The 19847-nt window shown below is 46.4% G+C and overlaps 1 protein-coding gene and 1 non-coding gene across 5 annotated transcripts in view; one reads left to right on the top strand and one right to left on the bottom strand.

Moving 5' to 3' along the window:
- Pcgf5 (polycomb group ring finger 5) overlaps positions 1-19847 on the top strand; it is a 107498-nt gene that overhangs the window by 24165 nt on the left and 63486 nt on the right. The gene's annotated exons all lie outside the window — the stretch shown is intronic.
- Positions 13511-13612, bottom strand: LOC129682036 (U6 spliceosomal RNA). The gene has a single exon (XR_008720909.1). It is a non-coding gene; the product is annotated as a U6 spliceosomal RNA (small nuclear RNA).

The following is a 19847-nucleotide window of genomic DNA, read 5'->3' as shown; positions in this document are numbered from 1 at the left end:
ATGTGGAGAAAGAGGAACCCTCCTCCATTGCTGGTGGGAGTGTAAACTTGTATAACCACTTTGGAAATCAATTTGGCGCTTTCTCAGACAATTAGGAATAGTGCTTCCTCAAGATCCACCTATACCACTCCTAGGCATGTATCCAAATTATGCTCAAGTATACAACAGGGACATTTATTTGCTCAACCATGTTCATAGCAGCTCTATTTGTAATAGCCAGAAGCTGGAAACAGCCCAGATGCCCCTCAACTGAAGAATGGATACAGAAATTTTGGTACATTTACACAATGGAATACTACTCAGCTTTTAAAAAATAAGGAAATCATGAAATTTGCAGGCAAATGGTGGGAACTAGAAAAGATCATCTTAAGTGAGGTATCCCAGAAGAAAGACACACATGGTATATACCCACTTATTAGTGGATATTAGACATATAATATAGGACAAACATACTAAAATCTATATTCCTAAAGAAGCTAAACAACAAGGAAGACCCTAGGGAAGATGCTCAATCCTCATTCAGAAGGATAAACACTATAGACATTGGAAGTAGGAGAAAACATAGAACAGGACAGGAACCTACCACAGATGTCCTCTGAAAGACCCTACTGATTGAGGTATTGAAGCAGAGACTTAGACCCATAGCCAAAGTTTGGGCAGAATACAGGAATTTTATGAAAGGAGGAGATAGAAAGACCTGGAGAGGGGCTGGAGAGATGGCTCAGAGGTTAAGAGCACTGGGGTCCCTAGTTCAATTCCCAGGAACCAAATGGTGGCTCACAACCATCCATAATGAGAACAGGTTCCCTCTTCTGGTGAGCAGGTGTACATGCATGATAGAAAGACCTGGAGGGGACAGGAGCTCCAAAAGGAGACCAACAGAGCCATAAAAACAGCCCTGGGGGCCCTGAAGAGAATGATACCCCAACCAAAGACAATGCATGGAGAAGACCTAAAACTCCGGTTCATATGTAGCTCATAGATTCAGTCTCCAAATGGTGACCCTAGTAAAGGGAGCAGGGACTTTCTCTGGCATGAACTCAGGAGCAGCTCTCTGATCACCTCCCCGTGGGGGGTGCAGTCTTGCCAGGCCACATAGGAAGACAGTGTAACCAGTCCTGATGAGACCTGATAGGCTAGGGTCAAATAGAAGAAGAGGAGGACCTTGCCTATCAGTAGACTAGAGGATAGAGGCAGAAGAGGGAGGGAGGGTGGATTTGGGAGATGATAAGGGAGGGGGCCACAGCCAGGATACAAACTGAATAAATTTTAATAAATGATAATAATAATAAAAAAAGAAAAAAAGAAGAGAAAGGTAGAGTTTGAAAGCACAGAGGTAGCATTGAAATCCCTGACTGAAGGAGATCACCAGGACCGAGTGTAGAGATAAGAAGCAGAGGTTCTCCTTATCTGTTCTATTCCCTGCTGGCCAGGGGCGCCACATGAGGTCTTAGGTCCGTACAAGTCTGCGAGTGTGTGGGAATGGCTCAGTGGGCTTCCCCAGGTATTCCACCTGGTGCTGGCTGAGAAAGGCAAGTGCGGACACTAATGAAAAGAGGGTGAAGCGGTAAGGAGATACCGACAGGTCAGAATGAAAAGGTGTGCCGAGAGAGTCCGGGGATTCAGTAAAAAGTGCCCAGTAGAGAGATGCACTAATTGTAAAAGCTTCTGCTAAAATGTAAACAAAACATAACCAGTCCTGTGTTAAAGTTTTAACAATTTTTTTTACATGTGTACTGAGTGTTTTGCCTGCATGTTTTCCTGTTTTACCACATGAGTTCCTGGTGCCCTTGGAGGTCAGAAGACGTTGTCAGAGTCCCTGGAACTGGAGTTAAAAGTTGTTGTGAGCCACTGCTTGGGGGCTGGGAACCAAACCCAGGTCTTGCGTGAGAGCAACATGTACTCTTTAACCATGGAGCCATCTCTCCAACCCCCAGTCCTGCATTCTGCCGTGTAAAGTTCAAGTTTGGAAAGGGTCATTGCGTGTGTGTTGAGCATAAAACACAGGGCCTTGCACATGTCAGGCAAAGTGTCTACCGTTGAGCTGTGCTCCCCAGGCCTTGATAGCTTTGTGGGCTGAGCAGCCATGGCATCGTGGAAACTGAGGGCTGAGAGCCGTGGACCCTCCCACCCAGGGCCTTCGTGTTTATTGTAATGTCTTATTCTTTGCTATCTCAAATCTTCCCATGGCTTCAGTTGTGCGACTTTCAACAGAAGTGCTACATCCCCAGAGAGAACTTCCACAGTGCCCTAACAAAATACCACACGCTACCCTTGGCACATACAATCACCCAGTTCCTCCTCAGTGAGAACTGGCTTATTGGCACTCCTGTGTTTTTACCGCTTACCCTTTCCCCAGATACACCACACACACATTCAGACATTCAGTATCTCTCTGTTTAGCTTGAAAACAGTATCACCCTGCCCTCAGGCGTCCACCATAAGGAAGGAGCCAAGTCTATACTTGCTGACTACACAGTTTTCACTAGTATTATTCTTTTTTCAACACACCCCCTTCCCCATGGACTGGTTTTGTCCCAGGTCATGAAGTCACAGGCTCATAGGGACTCCTAGGACGACAAGCTATGACCCCTCACCGAAGCTTCCAGGCTCATGCTTCCCCGTGCAGGATGAGGGGGACCACATATCTTTTATCTGTCAGACAGGCTAATAGCATGATGTAGTTTCTAGGAGCAGTCAAGAGACTGGAATAACCACAGGGTCCTGGTTATCTGATCCTGTGTGTCAACCCACCCGAAGCTTAATGACTTCAGACAACGGTAATCACCTGTTCCCGCCCGCAGTTTCTTGAGTCTGGAATTTGGCCGTGTGGCCTGTCCCTGTTCCACATGGTATTCAGAGGGTAGACTCAACAGTTCAGGGCTGGCATCATCTGCAGGCTTGTTGGCGTGTCTGGTGTCTGATGTGAGATGCCCAGGTTCTTCAAGTGTGCTCCTCTCCCTGGCATATTATTTTCCAGGGTTGGCTGTCCAGATGTGTAGCTGTGGGCAGCAAGATCTCCACAGGCCATGCTGACAGCCCCTGAGGGCTTTCGGCTGTTCAGGCATTGTGCTGAGCAGTCCGTCTGTGCTACATCATTTAACCCCTGGCAGCTGTGACTTATAAGGTAGCCTGCTTCTTACACTGAAGGGGTAGAGCATGAGGTTAAATGAAGGTTTTTCAGCTCACAGTGGACTTCTGAGTTGTGTGAAGAAAGGGCTGCTGGTGGAGGGTCAATGGGAGCCTTGGGAGAGAAAGTAGAACCACAGCTTTGTTGATGCCTCTGGCAGCTGGTCCTGGGCGGCCACCCTATCCCCAGTACAGACACACCCCCTCCCTTCTCTCCAGGATCAAAAGAACCTCATTTTGTCCAATCACATTTCAATAATATTTTTTACTCCCATTTTTTTCATTAAAAACACAAATCACTTTTGTTATACCTTGAGACTGAATTGATCTAAAAAGTTAAGTATTGTGAAAAGACACCCAAACTAATTTTTAAAAACCAGGTCTCAGCCACAGAAGCTCAAACCTTTAATCCCAGCACTCAGAAGGAAGAGGCAGGAGGATGTCTGTGAGTTTGAGGCCAGCTTGGTCTATATAGCAAGTTCTAGGCCAGCCAGGGCTATACAGAGAAACCCTGTTTCAGACAACAGAAATGGGAGCAGCAAACTACTGGTGTATTATGAAGCTTTTCTATATAAAGGACACATTTGGTTTTCCGGTGAATTACAAACAGCGGTTTTGCAACCAGAGGCCACACCCGAGAAACACCTGGGCCAATGGAAACCCTAGCGCTGACAGCAGAGTAAAGGTTTCAGTGGACCTTTGGTCCTTCCCCTCAGCCTCCTTCTTGCCTTGAGCAGGATCTGCCCTCCTCCAACCTCACAAAAGCCCTGTCCTGCTTCAGTCTCATTATTGTAATAGCCTCTCTTGGATACGCTCATTGATCACGTGATTAGTGAGTGAACTTCGTATGTTCGAACCCTTGAATCTTGGCGTCAGTCTTTAGAAAGGAGAAACATAATTTGTTTGGGGACACCTTCTAAGTGTCCCAAGTAGATACAGATATCTGTTGTTCTGTCCTTACAGCAGTTGGCTAAACACACACCTGACTGTCTATGGGTTCACACTGTCATTCATGAAGGGAACCTGGTTGATTCATTGTGTTAGTTACCCATGATAAGTGAGACTCCATCAGTGGCCCAGGCCTCCTCTCACAAAGCCTGCATCCTTAGAGCTGAGACAGTGAGCTCAGGGCATGTTCAGTTGGTCAGGTTGTGAGGGCTTGTCAGTTGTCCTGTTGCCGTGAAGGAGTAGCTGCTAGGAAGTAGGAGGATTGTGCCTGGCTCACAGCTCAGGAGCACAGTCCATCGTGGCAGGGGACTCAAATGGTGACAGGAGTGACTCCAGTGTGGCAGGGTGAGTATAGGGTGGTTGTACTGTGGCAGCGTCAGGAAGAGACAGCCCCAAAGCGGGCGCTGTAACCTCAACCCCCACCCCAAGTGACCCACTTCCTCCCGTTCCAGTACAACGCCACCAACTGTGGACCAAGCGTGTGAGCCTGAAAGGGGACATTTCACATTTAAACAGAAATCGAGAAGACTAGGGATGCCAGATTATGTCATTCTACCCAACTCTGCCCCTGCGGTTTTGCATCTTGACGCAGAAGCCAGAAGGCCCCGAGTGAGCCAGCCGCTCTGCTCATTCTCAGCCACACCTGCATCCTTAGCACGGGGAGCTTGGGCACCAGTGTTGTCCTTATCCTTGGTGCTTTCCTTTCTCTGTGTGGCCAGCCCCCTTCGGATAAAACTTACCCTTCACCTCCTTTTAGACTCCACGCAGAATAGTCATCTTAAGTAGCCATCACTTCTCTAACAGCCTTCACACCTCTAGTCTCTCGGTCACAGTGCCACAGAGGAGGTGATGGTTGGGCATCGCCATGAGCAAAGCAGTCACCAGCCCTTCCCTCCGGACAGGCAAGTCTGTCAGCGGGAGCCCAGGCTGCCTGCCCTTCCGCTGTTGGCAAGGTTCTCTGTCAAGGCTCTGCCTGCTGGCAGCACCCTGGGGATCCCCCTGGGCTCTACAGTAGAACCGATTCGACTGACCATGCACTTCACTGGGAATTTCCATGTGACATTTGGCCTCTCATCCTGTGGCGCACACCCTGAGGGTCGGATGGAGTTTCCTGAAGTCAGATAGGGGTGAGTCTACCCCGGGAGTCTTGGCTGTGCGTATATCCAGTCAGTGTGGCCCGCCAGGGAGCCCGTGCTAGCCCTCCTCGGATGTTTCTCTGACGTCATCATTCTCCGGCTGCCTCAGCTGTGTTCTCAGCTTTCAGTTTCACCGGCTCTGATGACCTTTTATGTATTTTCTGTTTTGTTTAGAAACTGAAACTGCGCCTTAAACCTAACAGGTTTGTGTCTGGCTCGTTCCATTCACTTAAAGCCTCTGCTGCCTTTCTCTCCTTCTACCACTCCCTTCTTGGTTCTGGGGACAGCTGCGCCTCCATGAGTAAAGTTCCACTCAGGGTACAGTTTTGGAGACATTGATATGTAAAAGTTAAAGTTTACTTGCCTTGATTTGGTCCTTGCAGGCTGAAGGTGGCATCCTTTGTAAAAGAGAGGTGGGCATGAGGGGCGGGAAAAGTAACTCAATATACAGCTTGGCTGTAGGAGCACCGAGAGCTGAGTTCGGATCTCAGCACCCATGAAAAAAGCTGTGTGTGTCCCTAAGCGTGCCTGTAATCCCAGTCCTGGTGGGGAGGTGGGGGTAGGGGCAACGGGATCACTGAGTTGATGGCAGCCAGCCTAGCCACAAATTCAGTGAGAGTCTGTCTGTCTATCTTCTACCTCCCCTTGCTTTCCCTCCCCTCCTCTCTCTCTCTCTCTCTCTCTCTCTCTCTCTTTCACACACACATACACACACATACACATTCACACACAGAGAGGATGGGTGGGGGAAGGGAGGTAAAGGAGGAATTAATCAAATTAAACCGTTTACCAGCCCCATGGGAGTCTGAAGCTGGAATAGCTCTTCAGGCCTCTCTTGACTTGGCTGTGATAGCCAGCCTCCCTCAGTCGTTGTGTTTTGGTCACCTTGAGAAAAGTCCTTCTCTGCAGAGCCCTAAAGCACGCCTTGACAGTGCAGCTCGAAAGCCTCCACTGTGCCTCTGAGCAGCTTCCACATTACTGCAGGTGAGACGTGGCGTCATCTCTAAGATATGGTGCAGGATTTTCTCTCAGAACTAGTGGCCTCTGGGGCTGGAGAGATAGCTCAGTTGTTAGGAGCTCTTGCTGCCCTTCCATATGACCTACGTTTGGTTCTCAGCACCCGTATCGGTTGCTTACCGTGAACCTTAACTCCAGCTCCAGGGGATCTTATACTCTAGATTCCTTGACCACCAGGCAAACATGCATTACGTAAACATACATGCAGACAAAGCACTCACATATAAAATAAAAGTAAATAAGTAATTTTTAGAAAAAAAAAACTAAACTTTATGGTCAGTTTTAGTTTGCTAGTGAAATTTTGCAGCTGTCATTGATGAAGCCTTAGAGGTATTCATGGAGCTGTCCTGTCTGGCAAGTGAAGATGTGGGATAATAAGGTGATTAGTGTGACACAGTGACCCCTCCCTCCCATCACAAGGACATGCGAAGCACCCCCTCCCCAAAATACTGCCAGGCAAGTAATGGAGGTGGGACCAGGAGAGAAACATCACTCAGGAAGGGAGGAGTCTCTGCTGTGGGCCATGGGAACCCAGACCCTTCAGACGACCCCAGAGACCAGTCTCTGCTCTCCAAAGTCACCCACTCACGTGGGAAGGGAACCGGGATATTGTCCATCAGCTGCCCACATGTCCCTGCCTGAGACTGTGTCCTGAGGTCATTAGCTCCCCGCGTTTTCACTCAGCCTGCTGAGGAGCCCTGCCAGTAAAGCTGTAGTGCTGTATTTACCAGGAGTGGGGCTGGCACAATCTTAGCCCAAGGCTAACTTCTGGGGTAGCCTAGCCTGCTCAGGAGCCAGGAAGCTACTTCCAGGTGAGCCCTTGAGGAAACTGGGGAGGGGCCAGGGACAGCACCTGTTTCAGGGGATTGCCCAGCACTAGAGTACAGATACCCTGACTATCTGCCAAGACTCATCACGTTATTGAACATTAATATTGTTTTACATCTTGAAATATTAATATTTCATTAATATTATTAAACATCTTCCTGCTGTACACCTGGAACGGGCAATGTGGCCTCTTTCTGAGAAGCGTTCTAGCACAGGAAGACCACCAGTCACAGCATCACAAGCAGATGCTGCTGCGCGGTGATAGGCATGACAGTGCCCAGTGGTATCTAGGCAACAAGAGGAGACCTGACCAACACTCAACAGCATCACAGCTTTTCGCGCAGCTCCTGCTGTGCTGTGACCAGGCAGCATAGTGCTCAGTGGTGTCCAGGCAACAAGAGGAGACCTGACGGACAGTCAGCATTGGGAGCAGATGCTGCCTCGCTCTGACCGGGCACTGCAGTGCTTAGTGGTGTTCAGGACTTGCTAGAAAAACTGTTCAAGAAAGGTGCTTCCTGTCTGTCTTTGGTTTTTCAGCAGGCTGAGTCTTGAACAAAGTCCCAGTGGGAAGTGGAACAATACTGAAATGGGTGAAGGGCAGGGTAGCCTGCTGGTAAGGAGTCGAGGGCTTTGAAGTGGGCTGACTAGACTTTCCTTCTGTCTTTATCACCTGCCTGGTGAGCATTCATTGGACAATAGGCAAATTAAGCCTTGGTTTCCTCTTCTGAAAATGGGATCAGTATAACAGAGCCCAATTTACAAGGGTGTTTCTTCCTGATGTAACTGATATAAAAGTGTTTAACTAGAGCCTGCCACCCGATAAGCATCAGCTGTGATGCTGGTTATGATTGACAGGAGGGAGTGGAAAGGGAGGGTCAGGGGAGAGAATGGCCAGAGCTTGGGAAAACACGACACTGCAAGAAGCAGAAGGAGAAATGCTAAAGCCAGGGAAGAGACGGGAAGGGAGTTACAGCTGAGAAGGGTTGCCCGCTTAGAACAAAGTCTCATAGCAAAACTTTACGGGGAAGCCCAGTATGTAAAATATATTAATGGAGCTACTTGTTGGACAGGGGACTGAGGTCCTGTCGTTTTTTTTTTTTTTTTTTCCTCCTCCAACTACCCACAGCCCCCCCGCCAGGGAATCCTAAGAAACCCCAATGCTACAAGAACAAAACCAATTTCTATAGAAGGGTTTTTAAGAAGCCACTGTAACACCTTGTTTCTTCTGAATTGACTTAAGTTTTCCAGAAAAAAAAAATCCTTTTTAAGGGTCATCTTGGATGAAACTTGGCTTAAGTGTGTTACTTTTCACCTTCTTAACAAGCTGAGTGGAAACCTTGTGATGTGTTCTTGACGATTTGGGTTAGTTAAGGTTCTGTGTTTTGAGGTGGCACTTTCCAGCCTCCGAGGTTCCGACCAGTAGACCCTCCCGGCTGCCCTGTGCTCTAGGGATTACTGTGAGCAGTGGCTTGGCGTTGGGGCTTGTGGACATGAGGACCAGGTTGTCTGGATTGCATCCCTATGTGCCTCTTCTTAGTACTGTGACCTTGAACAGGCATTTGACCTCTTCTCAGTTTCTCCTGCAAACTGTGAATGATAGTCACACTTACTCGGCGGGGTTGTGGCAAGAAATTAATTTTAAATTCATGTTTTCAGTGCAATGGTTTATGTAAGAACGCTATACAAATGTGATGATATTGATGGTGGTGGAGAAGTGGAAGGTGGTAGTGAGGAATTTGATATAATTTTCGGTCATCTTCTTTTCTTTTACATGGTATAGTTCTTAAGCCTATGACCTCTGAAGCTGTTAATAATGTGAATTGGAGTCCCACCAACACTCTGACCATGGGAAAGTTAACTTAATTCTGTGGTTCAGTTTATTCATCCGAAAAGGAGGAGGGGTGGAGCTAAAATACAAATGAGCTCATAGGAGTTCTGTGGAGATTAAAAGAGGATACAATTTTCTAAAACCCTTGTTAGCACCTATCTGGCAAACAGTGAGTGGTCCTTGTATGGCATCCATCCTTCTTGTTAATTAAGAGTCTTGATAGAATGTGTAATACAGAGTCAGGAGTTTATTTATTTATTTATTTATTTATTTATTTATTTATTATTAAAGGCCATTGAGATTTTTTTTTTTGCTTTGTTGCTTAATTGGCTCGAATAGTGAGGTGCTTAATGCTGGTACAGGGTAGGTGGATGGAGAGAGTCGCCATGTACATATATATGGCACAATGCTTGCTATAAAACTGTGGCTCGGAATTCGCATGCGTTTATACTAAAGGATCTTGCTTTGCCGGAAAGTTGACATGCTTCACGCTCATATAGGGGGATTTTGCCAAAGGAATGAAAGCAGCAAAGGAGGGTGTTGGTAGAAATGACTGGAAGCAATGCAGACCAAGCAGCAGGTTTTCTGATTTAGCCAACTGGGAGCCAAATACATGATGAAGAGCAAGAAAGAAAACGAGCCAAATATAAATAAATAGATAGATAGATAGATAAGTAAATAAATAGATAAATAGATAAATAAATAAATATTTTTACAGCATTGATTGCGGGGGTCAGGGGAGAGGTTTACCTCTGTATGATTTTACCAGCTTCTGTAAGTCTCTAGAGCAATGGTTCTCAACCTGTGGGTCTCGACCCCTTTGGGGGTTGTGTACCATATGTTTACATTATGATTCATAACAGTGGCAAAATTACGGTTACGAAGTCGCAATGAAATAATCTCATGGTTGGGGGGGGTCACCACGACGTGAGAAACTCTATTAAAGGGTCACAGCGTTAGGAAGGTTGAGAACCACTGCACTAGAGCAGGCAGATATCAAGATGAGCCCAGTATGGGAGAGTTTGAAAGAGTCAGGATTGTGTTGCATATTTAAAGTGTTTAGAAAAATGACCCAACCCTTGAGAGGGAGGTGGGGACAGGTGTGTGATGGGCGTGGGTGTATGGGTTGCACGTCCTCTCTTACATATGTAACATATGTGTTACATAGGCTTGGACATACCCCTTAGGAAAGTATACCTTTGTCTGAGTTACCGCTGACTAGTTAGTAGCTCCCCATTCTAAAACCCTGACATTATATGCAGCTCAGGGACCTACGAAGGGTCTCTGTGTGGTAGAGGTGACCTGTTGTGTGAGAGACTTTTCCAGGGGAGACAGGACACACAGATGTCTATCTACCTCATAGAAGGAATCCCGCGATGGAGCAAAGTCCCGGTCCCACCAGAGTCCAACTTAGTGATCTCGGAGTCTCAGTGGGGTTACTCACAGGAGCGAGGGTGACCCAAGACATCGGCACCACCAAAACGAAACAGAACAGAAAAACATCCAAAGGCGGCTGCCATGGTGCCCATCACAGTTAGTGCTACAATGACCAAATAGATGGTCTCAGACATGAGGGAGAGAGAAAGAGGCGCGGGCCCTACCCCGTGGAAGTTCCTAGTAGGCAAGAAGTATAAAGAGTAAAGGTTCCAAAGGGCAGTTGCAAGCCTAAGGTCAAGGTGAAAAGCAGTGTTCTTTTACTGATTTCCCATAAATCGAAACATCCCTTGAGGGGGGATGAAGACCCTTAAGACTTAGGAAGGAAACTTTCAACATTTAGGAATCTCGGGGTTTTCACACCCACAAGAGTCTTCCTCAGTGCCCTAGGAGCAGGAAACAATTGCTGAGAGAGACCTCAGTGGAGCTGGGGCATGGTTTGCATGAGTCCTCAGCCAGGCTTGGGAGGACTTTGCCTTTGAGTCACCTGTGCTCCTGTAAGTACCAGTGAGCTCACAGGCTCATCAAGTGGGCCCTGGGTAGAAGGGTTTCTTTAGCCTGTGACATCTCTAGGGTTCACAGATACTTCTTGACATCTAAATGGGAAACGTTAACAAACAGGAAGTGATCAGCCATACTGCACTTCATCCTGAAATGAACAAGATATGTCAGTGCATTTTCCAACCTTCTGTTGCTAAATTCTCAATAAATGGTTTGAAGTTAAAAAAAAAAAAAGTCTCATCTTGAGTTTTTACCCCAAAACTGGTAGGATAGCTCTTCAGGTAAAGGCACTTGCTGTATGGTCCCTACAGCCTGAGCCTGATCCCCAAGAGCCCTGGTGGAAAGAGAAGCAACCCCTGAAAGCTTTTTAACTTCCATGTATCCATCATGGGGAGCCCAGGGGAATGCATACACAATAACAGTATCAACAACAACATCATTTTAAAACAAGAAAAATGGAAGCTTGTGTTCTAGTAACTAACTCAGATTCCCTTACCTTGTATTGACTTGGCAGATATTAACTTAATTAATACTCAGTCCCTCTTGAATACAAGCTCCTTGAGAACATGGCCCTGTTTTTATGTTCACCACCGTGCTCCAGGCACCTCACACAGTTCGTGGTAGGTGGTACGTAGTCCCCGAAAGAGTCAATGGGATGACTGAACAACTCCCCACTTACTGTGCATCCCCAAACAAGGAATGGCTTTAGAACTTGGTAACAGATGATTTTGAATGCTGCAGACACTGAGCCTGATTGGTCCAGGGCTTTGCCACACTTTGGTCAACTGTAGCAAACACTTATGTTCTTTACAGCACTTTAAAAAAAAAAAAAAATTACCCTGCCTGAAAATTACCAAGACAGGACGCAGTTGGATGTGAAATAAACAGTGGAGCCCTTTCCCTGGAAGCATTTTAGTTCTCTGTGGTCTAAGATTATAAGCATGGGAATTCAGAAAGTGCTAAGAGGGGTATGTCCGACCAGAGAATAAAATTAGAGATACAGAACTGAAGTCCCTCACTGCCAGTTCGCTGCGGCTGTGTCCTCTCTTTCTCTCCCTCCAACCATCCATCCATCCATTCCCCCTCTCTCAAATTCCTTACTGCTTTCACTGCCTCATTTTCCTCCCTGGAACCAGTAGCGTATAGGTCAGCAAGTTCAGGGGATGTAACGAATACTGGTATCTGGATACAGTGTTGAAAGTTTTTTCCTTGAGCTTCAGGTTTCCACTTTCCATAAAATGTTAGAAATGGTGGTGATCCTAAAATTCCAAATGTGCAAACTGCATCTAAATAGAGAAATCTGTGAGCTGCCAAGTAAATTTGTAACTGTTGGCCTCACAACAGTTTTTGTGAGTAGACTAGGTTTTGTGCATTCAGGTTATGATTGGAGCCCTTACTGTCCACTGAGACTAGAGATACACAGGCTAATAGTTTTACAGCACCAATACCCTTTCTGACCTCCCTGGACTCACTAAGCTGCTCATATTTCTCTCCTTTGGTTTCGCATACCATCCAGTCTTCAGCTCAAATATTATTCATGGGTAATGCTGCTGATTTTCTAATGGCTGAATACTTTAAATCTGTAATATGCTTAGTCCAACAAATATAAAGCAGATAGATATATGCCACCCTTCCCCACATCAACCATGGCACTCTAAATCTGTCACAAATAATGTATGGGCAAAATATACCCACAGCCACAGTATTGCAGGTGACAAGGCTGCATGCCAGAGTTCATTGATAAGTTAATTATATGAGCCATGCTCAAAATTCATTCTTCCTATACAAATGATGTTGTAAGTCACTATTCGTAGGCTTTGTCTGACGTCCCTCACACCTATCTGATGTGTGGCTTCCCACACCATGACTAATATCTGAGGGAGTTTTGACAGAGTACCCTGCTCCTTGACCGGCACCATGTGCTACACTGTACCTGAATCCATAGTAGGGTGGTTAGAGTTTACAGCACCTGGAAGGCATGCTGTGCCAACATTTCGGCAACCCCTATCAGATTCAATAAGAAGTTGGCTTTTTTAATCCCTGTTGTAAAAACAGCCCCTTGATATCAAAGAATTGCTAGGTGCCTGGCTCCGAGATCATCACTATAAACAGGGAACAGGACGCTGTCTCTACCTGCAGAGCTTAATTGGGAGCTAGAAAAAAAGCAAGTTGAATGGAAGGAGAATGGAGATGTGGGTGCAATTGTAACATCCCTGAAGGAAGGTTGCTTCTGCGAAAAGAAACCCTAGAGGCTGTAAATATACAGCACAAGCTAGAGCTTCCAGTTTTGAGGTTGAAAGTTCAAAAAGTGTCAGAAATGGGGAGTGGGAATGTATGGTAAAGGTATCTCTGAGGTAGCTGGTAGGTGGGGAGGGAAACTGAGTGGCGCAAAGCAGGCTGGGACCTTTCTCAGGGCACCACTGTGCCAGCTGTCCAGAAAACGGGGCGCTGAGTAGGTAGATGGGAAGGGTGGGAGACAGTAAAATAGGTGTCAGAATAAATGACAGTGTCTCAGTAATGATGTGGGAGTGGCTGTGTGACCTTATCCTCAAACTGTTTGAGCCAGAAGACTCCAGCCATTTGCTTAGGCTTTGCTCAGGGGCTGTTTTGCTTCCCTCCCCCCTTCCCCACCAGCTGAGTTCCTTGACTTGCTCATGATCTGACTAGAGGCCTCTAGCCCCTCCCCTTTAAAAATGTAGGACACTTTGTGAATTTTCATGTCATTCTTGCACAAGGGCCGTGCCATCTTCTCCGTATTGCTCCGGTTTTAGTTTGTGAAGCGAGTGAGCACTAACCACCCCTTTGGAAACACCGCTTCCCCAAAGTTCCCCTCGGCTTTCCCTTTCCTTCAGAGCAGCTATTGCGACCTGACTTCTATTCCCTATTTTCTGTCTTCTCCCACCAGACGGCAAGTCCCACCAGTCGGGGAGCCTGGCTCTCCCCTGTGTGCCCTGGGCTGAGGACGAGGCTTAGCAGGCTGAACGTGAAATTAGGAGGTGCATTTTCTAAGTAGGGCCTTCGGCTGGAAGGAGCCGGCTTTTGTATTCAGTCACAAGATCACTCAGAGCAGAGGGTGATTCAGTTCGTGGTCAGATTCCTCCGCTGGAAGCCTGTGGGGACGGGACCATTGGCCGCCCTTTTGGCGCTTCATCTTTCACTTCTCTTCCAAGTTTTATTTTGACATTCTGAGAGCCCGTGGAAGGGTCTCAGGAGTGTTGCACGGAAAGTCCACGGTTCCCCGAGTGATTCACCATTTGTCGCCACACCGCCACACTCACCCCACCTCGCCGTTCTGTTTACCTCAGTGTAATTCACACAGTTGTTTACGTTACAAACGTGCGTCTTCGAAACTCTTCGATTTCATCACCCGGAGAGATGCAGTGCCGCGTTCAGGGGTTGTGGCGTGGGTCCAGCTCAGCCCAGGGTGCACACCCCTCTCGCTTGTGCCCACCCCGTGCGGGCACAGCAGCAACACTGAAGTCTAGCCAGTGAGCCCACCCACACTCGCACAGGACGCTTAGTTGACACGTTTCTTTAATCTTAGTGATGTTGTTTGTTTTCCATTGACAGTAATATTTTTCTAAAGCCTGTGTCATTTGTTTCATTAAGTGGCCCTTGCTGGAGCTTGTTTTATATTTCTGTTATTAGAGTCAAGATAGAGTTTTGGCGGGGGGGGGGGGGGGGGGGGAGATGTGTGTGTATGTGTGCGTGTGTGGTTTTTGGCTTTTCAATCCAGGGTTTCTCTATGTAGCCTTGGCTGTCCCGGACCTGCTTTGTAGACCAGGATGGTCTCAAACTCATGGAGATCCGTCTACCTCCCCAAGTGCTGGGATTACAGGCGTGCGCCACCATGCCCGGCCTGGCAGGAAATATTTTGCAGACAGCAACGCACCCTGTGGATGCACCAGCCTAGCAGGCACGTGATGTCAAAGTGTGCCCTTGCTAATGTTGTCTACTTTGAGCCCTTGGCTTTAGTTTGTCCCATTTCCTCACTAACACAAGGTGCTAGTGAGTGCCTTGTAACTCACAATTTTACAATACAAAATTTTGTTACAGAGAACTATAGCATTTGTATTGAAGTATTGTAAAACTACTTAAATATCTCATTTCCCAATATCTTTTACCTATTTGTTTATGATCCCAGGAGTTGTTGCCTGAAGTGATAGCATTGGTGCAAATTGGCAATTTTTATGACCTTTGACTCCTTAGAGAAGTTGTCATAAGGAAGAGCCTCCTTTTCCTCATCTTATTTGCTTGATTGCTTTTTATAAATATGAACTGGAGAATTATTTTTAGTGTGTTATCACGCATTAATGTCACTCATTTTAATGTTCAGATTGTCCTCGCATTAGCCTAACTTCTAGCTGCTGGAGAGAGATGGCACTAATTCCAGAAGTAATCAGTGTTTTTAGTCTGCTTAACATGCTTCACAAGTCGGGACTGCACAGGAAGCATCTAGATTGGGCCCCAGATTCATCATTCCTATCCCACAGCCTAGAAAGGATGATGGTCAGGGGACTGTATTAAAGAAGCAACATTGTATAAATTTGTAAGATACTGGCCTTAAAGAGATAAAACACATATATTCTATTTAAAAAATATCTTCCGGGCTGGAGAGATGGCTCAGTGGTAAAGAGCACTTGCTGCTCTTGCCAAAGACCTGGGTTTGGTTCCCAGCACCCACACGGCAACTTAGAACCATCTGTAACTCCTGTTCTGGGTTCTGACACCATCTTCTGCCTCTCACAGCTCCTACACATACAAGTCACAACTCAAAAAGACACACAGTACACATAAATTAAAGAAATATGTAATGATGTCAAACTTGCCCGCTTAGCATGGAAGACAGTGCTCCTTTAGCGATGCATGCCCTCTCTTAGACATAGGAAGAGAAGGAACACACCTCATTCAAGTCCTGGAAGCTGCTGCTGAGGTCCATCACATTCACACTTACCTTTCGAAGAGGTGCTCTGGACACCTGGCTTCTGGGACCATGAGAGATAGCATTAGTTTTAGCTGTTACTTACTAAGGTTCTCCTAGGTCAAATGTAACATCACTGGTACCTGAACAAAAGTTAGACAGGTTAAGCTTTCTGCACCAAAAACTAAATGTTTTTCCTAACCTGCAGCAGTAAGTTTTGGTCAGATACCTTTCTTAGTCCCCTTAGAAGTCATTTGTAAACAGATTATTGTTAGCACTGTGGCTATTTGAAGTTTGTGACGTTTACATTCATAAAAATTCCACATATTCGTAGTATTTGTGTTGCTTACTAACTTTGTTCAATTTATTTGCATTCTTATCAGTTACTCTTTTTCCCTTGAGGTAATTTCGTTTGCCCTTTGTAGATAGAGGGTGGGGCGCTTAATTCTTTCCCTCTGTGGCAGCCACGGAAAATGTCCCTGTAGTAAGAGGACACCTGCTACTTTAAACTCTGATCCTTTAAATGCCACCGAAGCCACAACTGGGGATAGAGAGTGAGTGGAATGGCGTGGGTTGGGTGACTATGTCAACTCGGTGTTAACGGGATCAGAAAGGTTCCCCAAATGGGTGCTTCCGTTTTTGTGCATCTTGTCTCTTTTATTTTGTACTGTCTGGCATTTGGATAGATAGGGGATGATAGAATTAGACTTCTCTAGTTTAAAAAAGCTCAGCCAACTTCTGAAACAAGTGATCTGCAGCTCCGTGTGGCCCTCTGCTCTCAGCTCTCCCTGATGGGCGTTAGATACCATTCTCATTGCAAAGAGTCTACCTGCTGCCAGGGCCCCCGCCTGTGCCAGAAGGCAATGCTCTGGTGACGTGGACCCTGTTCTCGCCTACAAAGCCCACTGAACCATGCCACCTGTGGGGTTCGTATTTTCTCTTCCTTGGTGATTTTTAAGGTCATCTCCCTAAAGCTAACCTGGAAACTGTCTGCCATGGTGTTTAAGCCAGTAGGTGTCTGTTAAGTCTTCTTGGTGGGAGGGTGACCCCTGAAGATTCTGAGAATCGAGGTGTGTAAGTAGCTCAATCTGGTGAGAGACCATCGCTTCACAGAGGTCCAGTGCTCGCTATCGTAATGCAGGGCCGTGGAACTTGTGGTCTGTGCAAGCCACATCTAGGTATTCGAAGGTTGCCCGTGGCTGGACGCCAGGCCCTGTGGCGAGCAGAAAGGCTGCATCAGTGCCTCTAATGCTCAACACCTGCTACCAATTAGTTCACACCTGCCTCGTGCTGGCCTGTAGTTCCCAGTCCCTCTCCCATGAGCTATCCCTTAAAAAACACTGAAGAGCAGAAATGTTTCAGATTCTGACCTAGATCGCCAGGTATCTTTATAGCTGGGAAAAACGTTGAATTCTCTGGATAATAAATAAGAGATCATGTTTTCCAATTTTCTCTATTTAAATGTAGATAAATGTCACATTCTTTCTGACACTGAAAACTTTTCAGATGTGTCACACATACAGAGAGAGACAGAGAAACACACAGAGAGAGGGAGAGAGAGAGAAAGGGATTACATACCAGGAGGACCATGGCAGCATGCTTCATGGTGTAAATGTATCTTTTATTCAGCTGATTCAATTGTAGTCTCTGAGGCTTACTGCCTCTGCTAACCTAGGCCTAGTCCTGGAAGCTTCTAGCCTCCATATAATCTAATCTAGGCCTAGAATGTTCTCAACCTCTGACACTTACTGCTGAATAAGCTCACCCTTTCTAGTTCTTTCTGAACTTCTTGCTGCCTGGTTCAACTCAGCTGTTCTGGCTCAAACTCCTCTCCTACCTGACTGATTCAAACTGTCTTCTCTCTTGTCCTCTCTGAATTGCTCTGGTTGGCCTCCAATTAACTAGCAATCTATTCTAATCTTCTGGCTCCTTTTCTTTCTCTGGCTCATTCTTTCTTTACCTGTGTCTAGAGTGTTCTCTCTTCGTCCTGTCTGTGTGAAACTCTCCCAGTAAAAACTTGAATTCCACGAACTGAACTACCACAAACTCAACTCCCCTGCACTGTCTCTCAACTCATTGATTCAACTGGCCTGCCTGAACAGCACTGACTGGAACTCAGCTGTAAGCTTCTGTCTCCCGAGTACTGAGATTAAAGGCGTGTGCCATCATGCCTGGACCTAATCTATTCTTTACTGGAAATTTGCTCTACATCAGACTGACCTTGAATTCAGAGATCTGCTTGCCTCTGTCTCTTGGGATTAAAGGCATATTTGTATTCCAGCTGGATCACACAGACCTAGAGGCTCTTTGGATGTGATCCTTTACCAGAGCAGCCATGTTCTGAATTAGGATTCCTCTACATCATGGTACTCAAAACAGTGTCCAACATGCATTTGGGTTAGCACGCATACTCAAAACCAGACAGGATGACAGCTGAGTTCGTGTTATTTCAACTTTCCGCCTCATGAGATTCTTCCAGTTGTAACTTTGATTCCAGCAGATTTAAACAGCTCCATGTGTTCCAGTGTTGTCTGAGTACTGACCAGGCGTTAGCCCTCTCCTGACTGCACACAGTTGTGTACACCCTGACCACTGCTACATCCAAACGCACAGATGTGTCCCTAGTACCCACAGTTAGCTAGAGGACTGGTTGCTAGGTTGAAGGATACTCTAGAAAGTCAAGTAGTACCTTCACTTTTACCAGAAAGAGCTTGAGAGCGTTTCTTAGAGTTTCTTTAGGACAGCGTGCTGCATTCGTTTCACTTACCGCATTGCCATAGAAATTATTGTGAATTCAGCCAGCATTTATTGAATACCTGCAAAATGCATGCACAGACATCTTCCTGACGTCAAGTTATTTACCGCCTTCCCTGATCCTAATGAGGAACAAGAACAGGGATACTGATTCAAAACTCCCATGGAGCACCTGGCTCTCAAGCAGTCCTCTACGGGTGGACTCCTGGGAAGCAGAGAGGACAAAGGAGCAGAGAGGACAAGGATTCTGGATGATTCAGAATTGCAGCTGGGCTAAACAGAATTGCAACTGGTGGGGAAAAGAAGGAGGGAGGGTGGGATGCAGGGAAAAAAGGCTAGAATTTTACACTCACTGTGTATTCAAGTCATGGGCAGGATTTTATATTGGGAAGGGTGGCTCTGAGCACTCCACCATAGGGCAGGATGTGCTAGAACGGGGCTGAGAAGCACCAGGATAGCTCCAGAGCACCACCTTCTTCTACCTTGCTGTCATGGAATGTCTGAGTGTCGAGATATCCTCGTTGACACTACGAATAAAGCGGCTGTGTTTTACCTTTACCTCATGGCGTTGCATAAGTAATAAAAGAAATAACAGGCAGATGAAATGCTGGGCACATCACAGCTGGTGAGGAAGGAGGAGGAGTGGAAGCCATTGTGGGAAGTTGGCTTTGACCAGCATTGGTTGATGGAAGTTTTGTGGGGTTCCTGCTAACCTGTGTAGTATTAAAGATGGGGTTCGAGGCAGCCGCAGGGGTGCACGCCTGTAATCCCAGCATTCTGGGAGGCACAGGCAGGCAGATCCAGGCAGATCTCTGTGAGTTCAAGGCCAGCCTGGTCTACAGAGTGAGTCCAGGACAGCCAAGGCTACGCAGAGAAAAGAAAACAAAGCAAAGCAAAAATGGATTTGAGAGGTGTCAGCCTGATTCCCAGCTTCCGGGTGTAGGAAGGCACAGGGGTGTGAATGAGTACGATGTGAGCAAGACTGTCTCCACCTCACCCGCAGGTCACGGACTTGAACAACTGCAGATGTTGGGAGGTGTTTAGTAGTGACAGAAAACTCTACTTCAGCTGGAGGAAGTGAATGGTGTGGCTACCACTGCACGTTTGTTCATTTATTTTTGGTAACGTTTATTACTTTATATTGTGTACCTGGAAGCTACTGCACTGACAGGGATGAAATAGAGAATTGATCTGAATAAATCTAAATAGTAAATAACTAGGAATATCCCCGGAAGAGTGGCAGAACCTCAGTTTAATGACTAATGCATGCTAATTCCCGTTGGGGAGTGAATAATAAAATGGAATATTACTCCCTCTATGAAAACAGCAATTCAATTTTTCTTTTCTTTTT

This window comes from Psammomys obesus, unplaced genomic scaffold (genome assembly GCF_907164565.1).
Source record: "Psammomys obesus unplaced genomic scaffold, mPsaObe1.curated_primary_1811, whole genome shotgun sequence".
Lineage (NCBI taxonomy): Eukaryota > Metazoa > Chordata > Mammalia > Rodentia > Muridae > Psammomys > Psammomys obesus.
Note: the sequence above shows the minus strand (reverse complement) of the source record. Positions and strands in the feature narration are given on the sequence as shown.